The 21146-nt window shown below is 35.0% G+C and overlaps 1 long non-coding RNA gene across 1 annotated transcript; it reads left to right on the top strand.

Moving 5' to 3' along the window:
- Positions 1-8156: 8156 nt before the first annotated feature.
- Positions 8157-13134, top strand: LOC130903006 (uncharacterized). The gene is made up of 3 exons (XR_009060500.1): positions 8157-8421; positions 9620-10220; positions 12845-13134. It is a non-coding gene; the product is annotated as an uncharacterized LOC130903006 (long non-coding RNA).
- The last annotated feature ends 8012 nt before the right edge of the window (positions 13135-21146 follow it).

Here is a 21146-nt window from a genome sequence, read left to right as displayed (position 1 = left end):
GAATATTTTCAAACTCTACAGGATGAGTAAAAAACAGTAGGAATTTATGTTACAAACAAATACCTTGACGTATTCTCACTGATATGCTATACTGATCTTTATATTATAAATTTTTCTTATTTTGACCAGTGTTACTTTCAATATTGAAAAATCTTAAAAAATTTCCCTCAACTTCAAAATTCAAATGTTTTCATCAATAAAATTTACTCGACAACAAATGGAAAGTTTCCACTTACTCGAAGACATTTGATTACTTGAATTAGTCAATAAATTGGGGTGGTTGTGAGAAAGACCGGAAGAATCTTGATCCGTATTTTGGTTACTGGGCGTTATCGATATCATCATATACTGCTTATTAGGTTCCACTTTGAGAACAGTAACAGGAATTTGTCTTTCAATTACTTTTTCATTCGAAGTCGTCGAAATTTTAGTCTTTTTTGATATCTGATTATTATCCGGACTCCTCTTCCTCTTAAGATAAATTCCCTGAAATTAAAAGGGAAAAATAATAAGAAAATACAAACTAAATTTTTTACATAATGGTGGAAATTTATATTTTATGATCAAGGTAACTGTCGGATAATTGAGCAACATATTTCTTCAATACTTAGTTCAATTTGACAGGATTTTGAAAATAAAGAAAATATAGTGTTAAGTCACTGAAGCAAATTTTTAGTGTTGATCTGAAATTATGGATATCAATAATAATTTTCCAATAAAATAAAAGAAGTAGGTACCCAAGTTTTTTATGAAAAGTCATTAAATAGTAACACGCTGTAGGATATACATGTTTTTTTTCTAGATAAGACATTATACTTATTGAAATATATTATGAAATATTTAAAGATAGAGTTAAAACTACTTATTTCAAGAATAAATCATTTACGCAATAAAACAATTTTTATTTCTGACCTTGCAACGATCGTAACTATGTGAAGGAGTTTCAGAACCATTTATTGGAAGCCTTTCATAATTTCGAAATACTTCTTGAGTTCTACATTGTTGAACTGATGACGATGCACAGGGACTTCCATCCATTAAGGAGATTTCAGTATTATTGGTGTACGAATTTGTTTTACCGGTTGATTTTTGCTGTTGGTAACCGAGCGTTGTAGTTTTAGAGGCGATTCGATTAATGACGGATTCTATTAGTTCTTTAGATGGTTTTCTAATTTTTGGTAGTACTACAGGGATCGTTATCTTTTCAGAATATTCAAGATCGTTTTTGATTTCTCTTTGAGTACTGTCGGTAAGTTTTATTTTTGTAGGAAATTCTTTTTCTGATGATGAATTATTTATAGCATAAAAATTTGACGATGATTTTTGAGGGCCTGACTGGGAAAAGTCGCTTTTTATATTCGTATCTTCAAGTTCCGTTGTAATATTTTTCGAATATTGCTCATAATTAAGTCTCGAATTGGATAATATGTCGCACACAGTTGTTTTGTCTTTGTAACTAGCTTGTTTTGATATAGAGTCTAATTCCACATTTCTTGAATCTAGAAAATTACAAAAGAAAATCAAAACTAATGTTAACAATACGGTAGAACGAATTGATAATTTTAAGTTTAAATTTTGGAAAAATTGCATAAATTTCGAGAAGTAGATACTGTTTACACTACTTTTATACCAACACTCACAATTACTATGATTGACTGTAAACTGGTTGACCTACAGTCTCTGAAGACGATAACTTATGGAAAAGCGCGTCGTACAGTGAGTGTTGTGAGTGTTGGTGTAGTGGTAGTGTGAGTAGTGAGTTTGGTATGAATATCATCAACAGTTGCAAAAATTTCAGCTCAATTTTGAGAATTATATGCATTTATGAGAATTATGTATACCCACATTACAACTGAATAAAACTTACCAAAATGCTGTATATCAGCTAAGGCAGCAAGCGGATTGATATTGGTTACTTCCTGTTTATGACAAACTTCTTGGAGTTTTTCTACAACATTTTTTTGCGAAGGAAGATATTTTTTCGTCAAATTTCTTGGACAAATTTTGTTATATCGTCTGACTGGAATTTCGTAGTTAATCTCTTCTATTGGACAAGTTTGTTTTTCTTTAATTCTTTTGTATAAAACCAACTTCTCCGATATTTTTTTAGATTTACCATTGAATTCACTTGAATTAATATCTTCTTGATTGAATCTCGCACCCGGAATATCCAGTTGTACCTGATATTCACAAATTCTTTGTATCTCCCTAGTGGAATCTATATTATATAATAAATTCGTGACAGGCTCATTGGAAAATTTTAAAAATGGACTCAGCATATCAATAATGGTATCCGAAGACTCGGCGACCGTGAATCCTTTCCACCTGAGTCCCTTGTCTTTTCCACTCACTTCATCACCTCTTTCACTGCAAGATCTATTTACTTCGAGCTCTAAATCCATAAGAGAATTTAGAAACTCGTTTTCTTCCGCAGTTAATGTCATTGTTATTGATGATGGATTACCTAGGCAAACGAAATTCGAATTGAAATTTGTCAGATGTGGTTCATTTGTTGATCTAATATTTTAATGAAGTGAACTCATAGAAAGTGAATAACTATACAGTATGACACAATTATATACAAATACACACTATATAGACAATAAAAATAAAATAAAATTATTGATATTTAAAATAATTCAAAATGAAATAGAAAAATTAGAAATAAAGCTAAAAATTGACGTAATATATTGACAGAATAATCACGAATTGAACTTAAATTGAAACCTTGTACATCTCCAAATTAGAACATTGAATATATTAAGAAAGGTTCGAAACAGAAGTGTTTGGAGAAAAAAAAGTAGTTTGAGTTGAGTTTAGACTATTCCGAGTTGAGATTAGACTATTCTATAAATATTGCAATAATTGAATTATGAAAAATTCCGAAAAAGTGTCTTTAGATTCATCGACAATACATTATGAATATGAGAATTTGTGTGAATGAGTAATTCCAAATAAAAGAAGGATTCATATTAAAATATTGATGAGAAGAAAAAATATTTCAAGATCTTCATAGCTATTGAATATTGTTTATTGTTGGAAATAACAATGGAGTGAATGGACAAGTCGCAAAAATTTTTAACTAATCTCACTTAATTAGAATTCAATTCCAAAGATGTAAAGCTATGCCCAAGGAGATGATTGGCTTACCTTATATTTTCTTAATACGGATGTTTCGTTTTCCTTGAACGTAAAGCTTTTCACATGCAAACAAAATTTATATAAATATATACGTTTTAGCTTTAAAAATTTCAAGTTAATTTAAAAAACCAATAAACACTGAAATATCCACTGATACTTGATCAAGTAACTTGAACAACTAAAACTAATGTTGCTCAAAATATATTTTTATACTAGTGAGGTAAGAGCAGGTAATTGAAAGCAAAAGGATTATATATTCACAATTTATTCTTTACTTTTATTACAAATATCTGCAATCTATACCTACATAGTTAATACCAACCGTCATTAAAAATCAATTATGAAACAGAGAGATCAAGTTTTGTAAATATTTATTATATAAACCGGCTACCCGTTAAATGAATCATACTTACCCCATTTTACCTTCTTGTTGTCAGATAGGTAAATTGATAACATTATTGGTATTCAAATTTAATAGTTTCTCTTTTTGGTGGCAAATGGCATTATTGGGTTTTGAAGTGGTTTTTCTTATAAGTACCTTATAGTACTTGGGCTGTATAATTTTGTTGAATTCATTTTTTCAAAACCTGAAATATGTGCATGATTAGGTTATTTAAACCAGTTTTCTTATTAATGCATTGATCATTTTGAGAAATATACGTCTCCATCGTCAAAATTTTGATAGGTTCATAATTAATGGAAACACTTTCATAGAGAACGTGGAAGGCGAGCTTATAGTGCTTTAATATCGATAATATTCAAAATCATTCGTAGCGACTTGAACTAACTTTCTATTGAACTAATTTGAATTTCAAAGAAACTGTGATGGCTAACGAAATTCAGAAATACTCTTACGAACTGAAATGAACTCAGATTGAGGACAAGGTTCATAGAAATAAGATTATAATTTTACAAAATATAATTAATTAAGAATTAGTTTTCCTATATTTACGTGAATTTACGTGAAAAAAACAATGTGTATATTCGAACAAAGCTCCAGTGTCTTTTCTTTTCCCATAAATTGTAACGTTGCCAAGTTGGAGCCAAAAATATGAAGATTTGACGAAAATTGGTGCACTATAAATGCTGTCTAGTAAACGTTATTAGTGAGAATTAATTAAACTTGTTTGGTAAGTACAAGGGTAAAAGATGGCTGAAATGTCTGAATAGAGTAGAAGTTTCGTTTGGGGTTCGAGATGTTTCTTAGATAAACATTAATTCAGGAGATTTCAATTAGCAAAAGCTCCATTTTTTTAAATGGAACATCCAGTATATTATTTTACCATCTTATAAAATTACTTGATCCCTTCAAATTATGTTTAATACTGTAAACTCTAAAATTGGCCGTTTTTAAGAAAATTGCATTTTTAGTTTATGATTTAAAAATATTCATTCGCCTTTTTAACAAGTAAACACTGAATGTGATGTTTAAAATATTTCTAGTTTTTGTGACAAAATCAAACCAGTAATTTCACAGCACCTTTAAAAATTGTAATAAAATAAATAGTTTCTGTATTCGCTGTATACGGTAAGGATGCATTTTGTTCTTAGATATACTTTTTTGGACGACAATACGACTTATGTCGATTTGTTTTGTTATTTCCCTAGTCTAGATATGAAGATCTTCCGCAACTTTCAACATTATGGTCATATCGTTGTCCTATGCTATGGAATTCTTCAAACTTTCGCTTTTTTCGTAAGCTGCACCACCAGTTTAGGTAAATTGTTGAAGTAAATTCTCTAATGTCTCCTTTCGTGGCTGTCTTTGATGGTAAACAAATATACAGGGTGTCCTATTTAAAAAAACTTCATGTTTTCACGCTTACGCTGAACACCATGTATACCTCAAAATATTTTAGAAATGTGTATCTGTATTTTTAATTGAATTTTTTTTGTATATTTTATGTTAAGTAGATAAGTTATTGCACTTCCACACACTAATGGGCCGCCCGATATGAATATGTTACTAAATGTTCTTGATTTTAGGTCTCTTCTGTTTCAAAATTAGTTTTTTTAATAATTTTCAAAAGATGGATTAAAATTGACGTTTTTGCTTTTTTTTAAGTCTTTATCTTTTTCGTTCTTATGAATGTGAAACCATTTCTAAAAATATTCTTTTTCGTATTGATGATCTTTTAGTCTATTGTCTAAATACTGAGATGTCTGCCTTATGTAGACAGCGTCACAATTAGTACAAGGCACTTGATATATAATATTACTTCTTTTGTTTTTTGGTGTTTTAGATTTTAATTCAATGAAATATATGTATAATGTATTACGTCCTCTATGATTCATAATAATATCATATTTATCAAAATAAATTGATAGTTACTGGGAAAGTCCTTGTAAATATGGTAGGAAAAATGTTTTATGCTTCGTTTCTGTTTTGTTTTTAAATTGATTGTAGTATCTGTTTATCATTTTTTTAAATATGTTGTTAATCATTTTTTCCTGATAACGATTTTCTTTCAATGCAGTGTTTGCTTTTTGAATAGCTAAACATATAAATTCAGGATCTGATAGTTGGATAGATCTATCAGCTAAACTTATTATCGCTAAACTTTTTTGTGACATAGGATGAGACGAATTGAAGTTCAAATATCTTGATAACCAAGTTGGTTTCGATTACCAATCTGTTCTATCTGTTTTTATGTTATTGTTAATTTTATATAATGTGACATCAAGAAAATTGTTTTATTATTTTGCTCGATCTCGATTGCGATAAGAATTGAATTTTTTATTTATGTTCTCAATTTGATTCTTTGGTTCGGCAGTAATACAATGATCCACATATCGGAAAAAGAATGGAATATTTATATCAAGTTTACTTAGAACACTTTCCTCGAGATTTTCCATTATTAATTACGAATTAGATCATTATTCTGTTTTTGATATGAATTCGTAGGTTCTCGGATCTTGTTTAATTTTCTTGTAAGTTGTCTCATCGTTTGATAATTTCTTCATTTTATTACTATAATCTTCTGATTTCATAATAACAGTTTTATTAGATTTATCTGCTTTCAAAATTTTGAGATGACTGTTTTGATTGATAAATTCTTTGGTTTCAGCTATATTTTGGGACTTGCTTGATATTAGTCTGTTGTTGTTTGTTTTTCAATTTATTTTTGAGATTAGTGATAATATTACAAGTATCAGACCTTATTTTATTTTGAATTTCGTTTTTTAGATGACTGGTGCTGCATTCCATATTACATAAGATATTTGTCACTATCTCTAGAAATATTTTGTGCAAAATTGGGACGTAAAGATAAAACTTCTTTCACTTCATCTGGTATGATAGTATCAGTTAAATTTTCGATCCATTTTGATTTTATTTCATTTCTATTCCTAGCAATAGGTTGTTGTTTTGATATTAGGTTATCAATTTTCTCAATATTTCTCTCTTTGCATTTATTAAAAAGTGATTCAGTTCTTTCTCGAATTTTTCCTTGAAATTTCTGGAAAATATTGATAGAAATTACTTCATTTATTTTAATTATTTATTATGTTTTTTAAGTCATTTTCTTATTTTCTTATAAGAGTTATTGATACTGTAATAGATAGTTGTATGATTTGGAAAATAAACTTAGATCAAACTTGTTTTTGATATTCATGCTGCAGACGACTATTCGTAAATTTTATATAGGATAATTTTAAATTTAGAACTGTAGGTATTAATTTATTTTTTTTTTCGCATCTGAGGATCTACACCTCCTTCGTGTACCGTATACAAGGATGTTCGCCATTCAGATGGAGCTGGAACTCTTCCATGAGGCCAAATGACAAAAGCGTCATCAACATACCGTAGCCAACAGCTTGAGTGGAGAGGCGAGGAGGATAGTGCTTTATTTTCAAAATAATTTCTTTGGAATATGGAGGAGGTATTGGACAAACAATGTTTGATGAGCGAATGGTAATCTGGGGCGATGTGGTGACTATTTTCCAAGATAGACAATGTGTCATCGATGAGGATGTTGGTAAATAAGGAAATAATATCAAAGCTGAAAAGAATATCAGTAGGAGAAATATCGGAACCTTTGAGTAAGTCAAGTCAAGAATTTCAACAAGATGTCTGGCCGTGAGTTCGGTGAGGCAATTAAATGCACTAAATTGGGACGCAGTGGAAGATCGGGTTTGTGAATTTTCGGAAGACCGTATATTCGAGGAAGACGGGATTATTTTTCTCGAGGTATGAGTTAGGTTTTGATGTCGTAAAGAAGTTTGGATTTGTTAATACGAATTTCCGTTGTATTTTGCTTTTATGAGGTGGGGTCGTTTATAATGTATTAAAAACATTATTCATCTTATCTAGATAAGGAGAGGTAATGAGGACGACTGTGGAATCGCCCTTGTCGACTGAAAGGACAACAATATCAGGATTGTTATAAATATCTTTGAGAGCCTGTCGCTCCTTGGAGTTCAGGTTGGAAGGAGGAGTTTTTGATGTTCGGAGAACCTTGGCAAATATTTTCCTAATAATTTCGGTTTGGTTGGGAGGAAGTTCAGAGATGACATCCTCTGTTTGGGAAATTATGGTTTTTATTTTTATGGATTTGAGCGTGATAGTGTAAATAATCCTTTGGCAAAAGCTTGTGTTTGACATGTAAGAGATAGGGGTGTCGGAATAGTTGTGGACAAGTTCGTCCATATCGTATTCGTCCAAAACGTATTAACATAGTAATAGCATAGTTCATTTGAGTAATATTTCCGAATTTCGATAGCCACTACATTTTTTTTGAAATTCGAGTTAATTCAATAGAAAGTTAATTCAAGTCACTACGAATGATTTTGAATATTATCGATATTAAAGCACTAGCTCGCCTTCCATCAAAATTTTTGACGATGGAGACGTATATTGCTCAAAATGATCAATGCATTAATAAGAAAACTGGTTTAAATAACCTAATCATGCACATATTTCAGGTTTTGAAAAAATAAATTCAACAAAATATATAATTAGACAGTCGAAGTACTATAAGAGATAGGAAATGGAAAACCCATTCAAAACCTTATAATGCCATTATAGAATTTCGTTAGCCACCACTGTTTCTTTGAAATTCAAATGAATTCAATAGAAAGTTAGTTCAAGTCACTACGAATGATTTTGATTATTATTGATATTAAAACACTATGAATCTGTTAAAATTTTTAAACCTTTTCAAAACCCTATGATGCCAATAACCATCAAAAAGAGAAACTATTGAACTTGAATACCAATCATTTTAACAGTTTTCTTTCCTGACAACAACAAAGAAAAATTACCTACGTTGGTAAAATGGGGTAAGTATGATTCAATTAGCAGGTAGCCGGTTTATATAATAAATATTTACAAAACTTGATCTCTCTGTTTCATAATTGATTTTTAATGACGGTTGGTATCAACTATGTATAGATTGCAGATATTTGTTATAAAAGTGAAGAATAAATTGTCAATATAATCCTTTTGCTTTCAATTACCTGCTCTTACCCCACTCTTACTATAAAAATATGTCTTAGTTGTTCAAATAACTTAATAAAGTATGAGTCGTTATTTTAGTATTTATTAGTTTTTTAAATAACAAATTTTTTAAATTTAAATTATTTTCAAAGCTGAAACAAATATATTCATATATAATTTTTTTGTGCATGTGAAAAGCTTCACATTAAAGGAAAAGGCATCCTGATAAAACATCCATATTAAGCAAATTTATTTTCTATAATTAATAACACTTCTGATTAATTTCGTTAGGAGACAAACATTTGAATGAATATTATCGATAATCTTGTGGGGCATAGCTTTACATCTTTTCAATTGAATTCTAATTAAGTGTCCATTTAGTCTATTCTTATTTCCAACAATAAACAAGTTTGAATAGTTGTAAAGATTTTGAAATCTTTGTTTTTCTCTTCAATATTTCAATATGAATATTTTTACTGTTTGGAATTACTAATTTTTCTCCATTCAATCACAAACATTTCGCCGCTTCTAGATTTTTGATTCAATTTATGTATTTATTGTTAATGTCTATCTAAAGACAATTTTTCGGAATTATGACAAGATTTATGGAATAGTCTAATCTCAACTAAACTCCTTTATTTTCCAAATACTCCTGTTTCAAATCTTTCTTAATATTTCGCTTCATTAAACTTCATATCATTTTTATTATTCAATGTACTAATTTGGAGTTGTACAAGATTTCCATTTCAGTTTAATTCGTGATTATTTTGTCAATATATTGCGTTAAATCTTAACTTTATTTCTGATTTTTCTATTTCATTTTTAATTATTTTAAATATCAATAATTTTATTTATTTTTATTGTCTATATAGTGTGTATTCGTATATAATTGTGTCGTACTGTATAGTTATTCACTTTCTATGAGTTTACTTCATTAAAATATTAGATCAACAAAATTGACTCATTAACTTATCAATCTTATTTCCAAAACTCGAAATGAACCACATTTGACAAATTTCAATTCGAATTTCGTTTGCCTAGGTAATCCATCATCAATAACAATGACATTAACTGCGGAAGAAAACGAGTTTCTAAATTCTCTTATGGATTTAGATGTCGAAGTAAATAGATCTTGTAGTGAAAGAGGTAATGAAGTGAGTGGAAAAGACAAGGGATTCATGTGGGAAGCATTCAAGGTCACCGAGTCTTCGGATACCATCACTGACATGCTCAGGCCTCTTTTAAAATTCTCCAATAAGTCTAAAACAAATTTTTCACAAAATGGAGATTCCACTAGAGAGATACAAAGAATTTATGAATATCATGTTCAACTGTATATTTCGAGTAAATGATTTAATCACGGCAACGTAGACAAATTCATTTATGAAAATGGAAATATTGATTTAAGACTATCAAATCAAAAAAGATAACAGAGAAAGTGGTATTATAGAAGAAAATAAAGAAAAACCAACTAGTCCAAAAGAAGAGAACAACTACGAAATTCCAGTCAGACGATATAAAAAGATTTGTCCAAGAAATTGGACGAAAAAATATCAAAAAATATCAACCTTAGGAGATTCTCATAAACAGGAAGTAATCAATATCAATCCGCTTGTTGCCGTAGCGGCTGTGGAGCATTCTGGTAAGTTTTATTCAGTTTTAATGTGGGTATATATAATTCTCATAAATGCATGTACTTCTCAAAATTGAGTTGAAATTTTTGGAACCGTAGTGTAAGTATTACTTATCGAAATTGATATTATATTATGCTATTATACTGTTAACATGAGATTTAATTTTCTTTTGTAATTTTCTGGATTCAATAAATGTGGAATTAGACTCTATATCAAAACAGGCTATTTATGAAGACAAAACAACTGTGTGCGGCATATTATCCGATTCGGGACTTAATTATGAGCAACATTCGAAAAATATTACAACGGAACTTGAAGAAACGGATAAAAAAAAGTGATTTTTCCCAGTCATGCCCTCAAAAGTCATCGACAAATTTATATGCTATAAATAATTCATCATCAGAAAAAAAATTTCCTACTAAAATAAAAACTTACCGACAGTTCTCAAAGGGATGAAAAATTTATAACACACATAACTGACGTTAAGTACGTAAATAATAGCAACATTGAATATCGAAAGAACATCAACGCACATTATATCGACCTATGCACCAGATGCCGCGAAACCAGCGGAAGAATATATAGCCTTCTGCGACCAATTACAAGACGAACTCAATAACATACCTTCTAAAGACAGAATAATTATCATGGGAGACCTGAACGCAAGAGTGGGAAACGAAATACTAGATAGAGTTAAAGGAAAATTTAATGAAGATGTAGTAAATGACCGAGGTGAAATGCTAATAGAATAATGTGCACACAACGAACTAAGAATTAACAGCACGCTCTACCAACACAAACCTCAACACACATATGCTTGGGCAGATACAAGAGGAAAGAAATCCGTAATAGATTACATAATAATTAATAAAAACACAGCCCTAGAACATACTGGATGTTCGAGTACTATCCTCAGCCAAGATAGGATCAGACCATCAATTAGTGTTAAGCAATATAAGACTACAGAGACCACCTTTGATGAAAATCCAACCAGAATGCATAGAGAAAACTAATATAGAATCACTAGAAATCGAAAGTACAAAAATCCTGTATCAAAATAGACTATTTAGAATTAAAAATAGAAGAAAACGAAATAACACACAACGATGATGTAGAGCAATGCCGAGAAAGAATACCCAACAACATAATAACAGCTTCAAGAGAAGCACTTGGAACAAGAAAGATAAATGTAAATAACAAGGAAAGGCAACAAACCCTGGTTTACAGAAGAGGTAAAAATCATATGCAAAGAAAAAAGAGACGCATACTTGAAATATAGAATCAACAAAATAGCAGAAGAACACGCAAATTATATAGCAACAAGAAACAGGGTGAATGCAAGGATAAAAACCATCAAAGAGGAATATTGGGAAAGATTCACGAAAGACATCGAGCACGATTTTTATCATAGTCAAAAAAGAGTGTGGAAACTATTACGATCAACTAAAAGAAGACTAAATGAATACATAAAGATTAACTCAATAAAAATGGGAGAATGCACAAGATACTATACAATTCAAAGAAAATAATGCTCAAGACAAAACAGAAACAATAGGCTCAAATTGGGTAATAGCAGAAAATCGCGTGAAAAAAGCAATACGTAACTGAAAAATCGAAAAGTACCAGGAGAAAACACGATCATAAACGAACAAATTAAATATGGAGGACCAAAGCTAATAAAGGAAATAACAAAAATTTTCAATAAAATCATTGAAGAAGAAAAGATACCTCTAGAGTGGAATAAAAGTTTGACTACATTAATATTTAAAAAAGGAGATTAGAACAAGTCATAAAACTATAGGGGAATATCACTGCTAGATACAATATCGAAAATTTTCACCAAAATCATAGCCAAAGAACTAAGAGCAACAATCCCAATATGCGAAGAACAGCAAGGTCTTAGAAAGAACAGATCAACGACAGATGCCATCTTTATAATTTGCCAATTAGTGGAAAAGTCAAGAGAATACAACAACCCTATCTTCATGTGTTTCGTGGACCTAACAAAAGCATTCGATAAAATGAGACTCAATGACATAGTATACTTACTTAAAGAAAAAAATGTATCTCCTAAAATAATAAAAATTATTAGAAGAACTCAATTACAACTACTCCACTAAAATAAAAGCTATCTGAAGAAATAAAGGTGAACACAGGTATAAGACAAGGAGACAGCTTAAGTCCATTTCTATTTAACCTGATTATGGACAAAATGACGTAGGTATGCCATAGAAACCAGAGTTGATACAAAGAAAACAAAACAAACACTAAGAACAACTGAGATGAAAACATTAAGATGCATAATAGGAAAGACTAGACAAAACCATATAAGAAACGAAGATATCCGGCAACAATGTAATATTCAGGATATAGTAAGATAGAGAGAAGAAGAAATAGGAATCAACGAGTAACGAGAATGGAGGAGCACAGACTAGCAAAGATCATAAGAGATGGAAAACCCGAAGGGAAAAGATTAAGAGGAAGACCACAAAAAAGATGGCAAGATAGCTGGTCATCAGAATCACAAATAAGATTAAACATCACCCAGTAAACACAAGTCATTGGAATAAGAAAAAGAAGATATAAGAAATTGAGATTGCTTTTTTCTGTTATAATTCTATTTTAATTTCAGGAAATTTATCTGAAGAGGAAGAGGAGTCCGGATAATAATCAGATATCAAAAAAACTGAAACTTCAACAACTTTGAATGAAAAAGTAATTAAAAGACAAATTCATGTTACTCTTCTTAAAGTGGAATCTAATAAGCAGTATATGGTGAGATCGATAACGCCCAGTAACCAAAATACGGATCAAGATTCTTCCGGTCTTTCTCACAACCACTCCAATTTATTGACAAATTCAAGTAATCAAATGTCTTCGAGTAATTGGAAACTTTCCATTTGTTGTCGAGTAAATTTTATTGATGAAAACATTCGAATTTTGAAGTTAAGATTTTTCAATATTGAAAGTAACACTGGTCAAAATAAGAAAAATTTATAATATAAAGATCAGTATAGCATATCAGTGAGAATACGTACTCATCCTGTAGAGTTTGGAAAATATTCTTGTGTAAAAGATAATCTCAATAATTAAAAATATTTTCAATTATATATTTCTAAATATTGTGATAAAAAGAGTATTGAACGTTTGTGTTATAGGTATAATTTTGACCAGTGTAGCTCTTAATTCATATCAAATTGTAATTGAATGATGTCTTCTCCAAATAGGATCTAGTTCATTTTTTTAATACTTTTTTTGTCATAAAACTCATATCACTATTTTCTGGTCTCCCTTCTCCAATAGTGAGTAGAGCCAGAAAATATTACAAATCTGATATCGATTTGCGCGCGTGTCTGTGTGTATCATTTATTGTTTAGTTTTTTTATGTCAATTATTTGATTTAATATACTTATTTTGTGCCTCTTTCTACTTATTTCAATAATTCTTCTGGTTTGTCGACTCTCTCTTTAAGTTTTTGTGTTCCATGTTTCGATTTTTTTTATATTATAGGCATTTCTGTTTAATATTACATATTTTTCCTCGTTCTTGAAATTGAAATTTTGTTACTAAATGCATGCAATCGATAGTTTTTAACAATTTTTTTGTTTATTCTTTCAGTGTGTGTGTGTTTTTGTGTTTAGATTGATGAGGTGCAGGGGAGAACCTTCAAAAGGTACTCGCTTGGATGAACCTTCTACCTGCCAGGCGAATTATGTGGGATTCTTACCGCACTAAACCTTCCCTAACACCTCTGACCCTGCTCCTGGAACGGTGGTTCCTCGGCGGCACTCTTTGTAAATACTACTGCGCCGGGGCGTTCTTATATGATGTTACTGATACTTTTCGTACGTGGTGCGGAGGTCCTTAATGATGGTCTCCGCGTACTCCGCTACCTTGTTCCATGCTACTTGGCTCTTCGGCATGTTCTCCACTATATTTTCTGAACTGATGGTGTGGTCCAGGTTCCTTTCTAGTTCCTCCCGTGTCTCTTCATAAGAGGGGCACTGGAAGAACACGTGCTCCGCATCCTCGGTCGCATCACCGCAATGATGACAGTTTGGGGAGTCACTTCTCTTGAATCTGTGTAGGTATGCCTGGAAGCACCCATGTCCTGTCAAGAGCTGGCTGATGTAGTACCCGACTTCCCCGTGCTGGCGATTGACCCATTTGATGATATCCTCCTCCTACGACATTGACCGCGTCGTGTGATACCGTTCGGTATGCTGACGCCACTCTGATCGATGAGAAAAGCCGGACTGATGACTTTGTCTTGCGGTATGATGTAATCTCCAGCGATTTTGCCCACACTGGTGCTCCATACAGCAGGACGGAGCTGACTACAGTCAGTCTCCGGGTTTGCCTGGGTTTGCCTGGGGCCTCCGATGAAGGGCATCCGTGAAAGCGCGCCCTGGACTGCTGATGCCTTCTTGCTGACGCTAGCTATATGCTCCTTGTATTTTAGTCAGGCATCCAAGACTACTCCAAGGTACCTAATATTGGGACTGGATGTCGTGGTCGCCTACTCTAATGGTGATGGTCTCCATTTTCTTCCGGCTACTCACGAGAAGTGCCTCCGTCTTGTGCTCCGCCAAAGACAGGTCAGCTGAACGCATCCACTGTCTTATCCTCTTGATAGTTGTGGAGAATGCTGCTTGTAGCTCCTCCAGATGTTTCTCCACGAGTACGACCCTGAGACCCTGAGGTACCCCTCCCGTGACCCGATGCACCGCTGGTCCCTGTTCCGTCTCGTAGTGTAGTAGTCGATCGCTAAAGTACGATTTGACCATCCTTTGTAGATAGTAGGGTACGCCCATTTTATCAAGAGCCTCCAAGACTCGATCCCAGCGGGCCGAATTGAACGTGTTCTTGATGTCGAGGGTGACGATGAGACAATACTTTTTGGAAGAAATGGATTCCTTCGCAGTGTTCGTGACGAGTTCCAGTGCGTCGATGGTGGATTTGCCCTTCCTAAATCCGAATTGGAATTCGGAGAGTTGAGGGTCGATATACTGCTGCAATCTGTCAGCCACCATCCCTCCATGTTCTTTCCTTCTGAGTACAGCATGCAGAGTGGACGAAACGATGATGGGTCGTCCTTTTGGGAGAAGAACCAACCATTGCTGCTTCCATCGGGATGGGAATACACCTTGTCGGAGGCAGGCGTTGTACATGTCTATGAATATGTTTGGTCTCGCGGCAATTGAACTCTTGAATGCGATGTTGGGCATGCCGCTTGGACCTGGTGCCTTGCCGTTCTGCAATCTGCTGCAGGCCTTCATGAGTTCTTCCATGTTCACTCCTGGGATATGCATGACCGTTTTGTACGGTCTGCCCCAAGGGTTCCGATCAACTTCCGCGCAGAGTTCCTTCCAGTAATCTCGTTTACTCGAGTTGATGGCGTTTTTAAGGAGGCGCCTCTTCTCTTCATAGTTTCGTCTCAGTTCCTCGGTCGTTTACCGGTCTCTCTTACGGGCCCTCTGGTGTTGCCTTCTTGCCTTGAGGCATTCTCGCCGATGTTGTGCGATGGTCGAGTTCCACTAGTATACTGGTGTTCGGCCGTTACTTGGGCGACACCTTGACGCGTCGCTAGCTGCCTCAATGGCCGCTGCTACCTCCTCTGTGATGCCTTCAGCAGTTGTCGACTGAGGCGTTGCAGATTCCCTCATCACGAGGTTGAAGGTCTCTACGTCCAAGTGTTTGCTATTCCAGCCCACTGTCTGCCTCCTTATACCTCTTCGGCGCCGCCCGTTTCTGGAGTTGATGTTGATTTCCCAGATTATAGCCTGATGGTCGCTATTTGTGAACTCCTCATCCACCTTCCATTCACAGCCCCCTCTCGCGAGGGCGCTGATAATGAACGTCAGGTCGATGATGGAGCTCGCGGCGCCCTCACAAAGTTACTCGTAGTCCCCTCATTCATCAAAATGAGGTTCAGTGTCGAGAAAACTTCTTGTAGGGCTTCCCCTCTCCTGTCCATCTCGCGGCTGCCCCATTTGATGGACCAGGCATTAAAATCTCCGGAGATGGCGGCTGGCTCGTGTCTTCTCACGTCCTCTGCTAAGATGCCGTGGAATTTTCGAACTCTTCGAATGATGCACTCGGTGGCGCATAGCAGATGTATAGGTGAACCCCCTTATCTTGGCCCTGACGAACCATCGGATGGGGTCAGTAGATAGCTGTTCGAACGGCAGTCTACCACATGCCCAAATTGCTGCCGTTTTGGTGGTGCCTGAGACCCAAGGTTGAGTCTCAAGGTCAGTGTGTTGTTCACACATTATTGCTACATCAACGCCCAGTTCTCTAACTCGCTGTGTGAGTAAGTCCTGGGCTGCCCTGCAGTGGTTGAGGTTAAGTTGGAGCACTCTCATTTTCCATACTCAACACAGCTCTTCTGGCGTTTTGGAAGATAGGACAGCTCCATCCCCCGGCCGTATGCCCACCGTCACTCTGTAGATCTTTCTCCCTGCAGAGAATGCAGCTAGGAGGATTTTTGCACACTGTTGCGTTATGCCCGTCTTGCCCGCACTTAAAGCAGATCTTACTGCGGTCCACTTTCTTTCTGCAGTCAAGGGCTTTATGGCCGAAATGCCAGCACTTGAAGCATCTGCTCGGTGACACTTTTTCACGGATGCGGACTGTGCCCCAACCTACTCTGATCTTACCAAGCATCGCCGCTTTCCTCACGTGGACGGCCGGCAGGCAGACCACCGCAATTTGCGACGAGGACCAGCTTTTTCTCAGGGATTTCACTGCGTCGGTGGTGAGATTCTTCAGATCTGGGATGGGGTCTTTCAGAAGTTTGATTACCTCATCTTTGTTTGCCCATTCGTCAAGGCCCATGACTTCTATTTCCGTCTCTGGAATCCTCATCTCTACTGTCGCATCATCCTTCAGCGTTTCCATGATGGTCGCCCGGTAGCCTTCTATCTCCGTCTCCTTCGTTTTACCGAACAAGATCAGTAGGTTTCCAGCTGCTGTGCGCCGAATCTTCTCAGATTTTTCCCCCACTTGTTTGAGGTTTGGATTATCTCCGCGTAACTCAACGTATCTTCCAACTTGTGGAGTACCAATGCGTTTGGCGGTAGACCCTTATTTTGCCTTTTGATGGCCTTCTTATTGGTCCTCTTCTTGTTGTCAACCTTCACCCATTCGTGGTGTCCATCTTTCCAGCGCGGTTTGCGCTGGTTGCGCTCCGTGTCAAGCGAAGATGGTGACGGGATTATGTCCTCTGTCTTCATTCTGGTGTCTACATCGCTAGGTTTCCCCGTCGCACGGCCCGGTTTCACGGACAGTATTCCTTCGGGGTGTAGGCGATAGTTCGACGCCAGGTGGCCTCTTCTTCGTTTTGGGACCATTCTGCATCCCCTGGGGCTGTACTTGAATCGGCACTGGTGTCATCTTCGTCGCCGATTCTCGTGGCTACCTCTTCTCTAAACTTGGAGTGGTCTGCGTTTCATGGGAAGCGAGCTCCAGATCTGTGCCTAGTCTATCGTAGGCGGTTTGTATCCCGGCCACCAAGGTCTTTATCTCCTTGTTCACATTGTGTTTCGGCCCAATGAACTCCATCAGTTTTTTAAGCAGATGGCCAATCTTCTCGTACTGCGGTGGTTGGAGACCTACGCTGGTCACGTCACCTTCACTGCAGCTCTTCTGCGTGTTAAGGCTTGGTGTCAAGCCCTTACCAGACGCTGTGAGTTTCGACGCTGTTAACGCGCAACTACCAGCTTTCGCCGCTTGGTTTTTGTTGTTTGCCACAATTGTGATATTTTGCTCCCCCCAGAATCCTGGGAGCTTACGCTGGCCACTGAGGCTTTCACTCGATCGGAACCAACGGTGAGATTGGGACTCACCTGGGGTAATACTTGATGTTTTGAAATATCACTCATCTTGGAAAAAAAGGTTTAGTTTAACAACGATATCTTCTCTTGGCTTTGGTCCGCCCTGAGTATTTTATTTCCTCAGCACCCTCCATTGCTGGCGAGCCTTCCCTATCCGCCACCTGGGAGGCGCTCGATTGGAGTATGCTCCCCGTCAGAGAAGGTGACTCTGCCTGAGTGTGTGTGTGTGTGTGTGTGTGTATGTGTGTGTGAGGGTGGTTCGAGATAATTGAGTAGAAGTCGTTCATTTGGTTCAAGTTTTCTTATAAAGCAGGGCCAAGAATTGACCTCGATCTTTCTGGAGAATAGTCTAATTAGTATCTATATTAGAACTGTGCAACGGGGAAAAAAAGAACTGGATGCTTGCTATTTGTGGCAGAGCTTTGGCTCATTTTTTATAAAGCAAGCAAGTTCATAACCCTTTAATTTTTTTGTTGACATGAACATAAATCCTCTTGTGTTATAGCATTTCCTTGCTAACACGATATTTTGAATGTGCTCAACCCTAAAACTATAGCGCCCATATATTCTTGCTCCTCCTATCCTTCTTAGCTAAAATTTACTGCCCAAACTGCTCTTTCTTTTTAGATCCTATTTTGTTGTATAGCATCTTCGAATATAAAAAAATGTATTTGAAGAAAAACGTGATAGACCCTCACATCCAATTATTTGAATATCTCATGGAGGCAAATAGCTTTGTAAGTTTTTCCAAATTGCGGTCAAACATTCAATATTCTTTGATTGATTTGACTAAAATACAGCATTCTCCTAATAAGAAAATAACTAGAATACGACGTTATGTTCGATTCTTTTTCTTGTTTTATTTTAAATATATTACTTCGATTATTTATATCCACACAATTCTCCTCTTTTGTTCTTTTAACTTCCCTTTTCAAAGTTTCTGTAGTTGGTACAATTTCATCTCTTGTTCATTAGGTATACTTAGTTACTTCTGTTAGTTTTTGACATCTGAAGCAAATTATATATCTATACCTTTTCAGATATTGTACTTAGTAAGTACCTATTTTGATAACGTCTCGTCTTTTTTCGTGGATTCTGTTATAATTACTAATTGATTCCTTCGTTTTGTTACTTTCTCTTCTTTATTATCGTTGCCTTTTATATACCAGATCGTTATCTGGGTATCTTTAGTTTATTTTTTTTATTTCTTCAGTGACTTCCAATTCGTTCTCATTAATTCTTTTCCATCACAGACATTCGCTGTCTGTGTAATCAGTTTACATTTTCTCTTCTATATCCAATGTTTATACGCTTAAGCTCTGAAGTTCTACAGCACATACGATACTGTAGGTAAGTTTTCCGTTGGTTTAACAAAATTTCTGTTAAACTGGAATCTGTCTTTAAAATTGACTCGAACGAAATCTTGATAAGCATCTATCTATTCTACTCGTTAAAAATATTTGTTGTCTATTTGAATACAATGATCACTTACTGAAATTTTAATTTCAAATAAACAAAATGGCTGTATTAAAATGTTTATTCATAGGCTACCACAGACGACCAATAAATGATTGCAACAGCTCATTTAGATGGTCAGAGCACGCCTCCAATGTAATGGCTGCGATCGCGGGGCGAGAAACAGGGCGTTCCACTAATGGAGCAGGGCAAAGGTGGGCAAATACTTTTAAGTACGGCCATGATGAAATTTTTGAAAATGTCTCCCGGGTCGGATGACTAAACTGCGTATTTGGTTTGGGTGGAGATTTTCCTTTGCAAAAGAAATTTGTTTTATCATGGGTCTACCATAGCACAAGTTTTTTGCAGTAGAATATATTTTTGAAAGGATATATTTCATTACGTTTTGCCCTGGCTCGCTAGTGAACAGAAGTGTGTTAGATCGGTCTACATAAAACCCAAGAAAAACTAGTGAAAAGTGAAAAATAAATTATAAAAATAGTGTACAACCTTTGAGGATTGATACATCATAACGGTAAGTCAGTTTTAAGTAGTTATTTATCAGTGGATTGACCGATAAAATAATAAAAGTAAAGTAAATTTATAATCCATTAAAATTCAGCAAGTAATAATTGTTAACATCAGAAAAAAAGAACCAAAAGATAAGCGAAAACCAGCTGCTATCGCATCTACTATTCCAATAGAAATAAAAATACAGAGGCGGATTAAGAATTTAACGACGGTTTGGCAAACTGGGTCAGATCGCTGGCGTGTTGAAAGTTGAACCGAGTAGGCTTTTGACTAATAGCGCCTCCGGTACGCTTGATTTGTTAAACTGTGGTTAGCGGACAAAAAATGGAAAAAAGGAATGAAGACATGGAGGAAATAAAAGCAATGTTTATAGCTTTAAATGAAAAAATAATGGCTATTGACAACAAATTAGATCAGAATAATCAAGAAATATAAAAGTTGTATGAAAATAGAAATAATAATGAAAAACAAGTATTATGAAATTAAATTCCGCTCGATATAGGAACTTGTCGAAAAAGATCATTTGTGAAAATTGAATGGAGATGTTTCGGATGTAGAAGCCGTTCGGGGTGTAATATATAAAAGTTGTTTTGCTAAAAATATTTCGAGCCTATTTCAATTATGGGCGCTCAAAATCCGGAAGATCCTGCGAAAATCGCATCTCCAGGTTCAATATTTAGCGATTCCTGGCACCCTCAAGTGGGGGGAATTCGGTAATAATATATACCAATGACTAGGGTATGTCAAGGCGCTTCCCGCTGGTATATTCAAATGTCAAAATTCCGGAAAAACCAAATTTTCAAATCCACTTCGGAATTTTTTCCACGAATTTTCCCCCCAGGACCCCCCAAGATTTTGTTCGTGGGATTATGGATATTTTTGTTTCCCAAAACGTACTTTCCATTTTTTCACTGTCGTGTATCGTAAAAAAGTTGCACACCCCCAATTGAGGTTCTCCGAAAATTCCGACTTTTGGCTCCATCTAGACCCCCCAAAGAAGAGGGCAATTTCAAAAATTCGGATATTTTTGGATTGAGAAATATCAGGCGCTAGGCAAAAATTTTTCCGAAATTCGGAGAAAAATTTTTTGTGAATTTACTTTTCAATTTT

The sequence above is a fragment of the Diorhabda carinulata genome, chromosome Y, assembly GCF_026250575.1.
Source record: "Diorhabda carinulata isolate Delta chromosome Y, icDioCari1.1, whole genome shotgun sequence".
NCBI classification, from domain to species: Eukaryota; Metazoa; Arthropoda; class Insecta; order Coleoptera; family Chrysomelidae; genus Diorhabda; species Diorhabda carinulata.
This window is presented reverse-complemented; position numbering and strand designations above follow the sequence as displayed.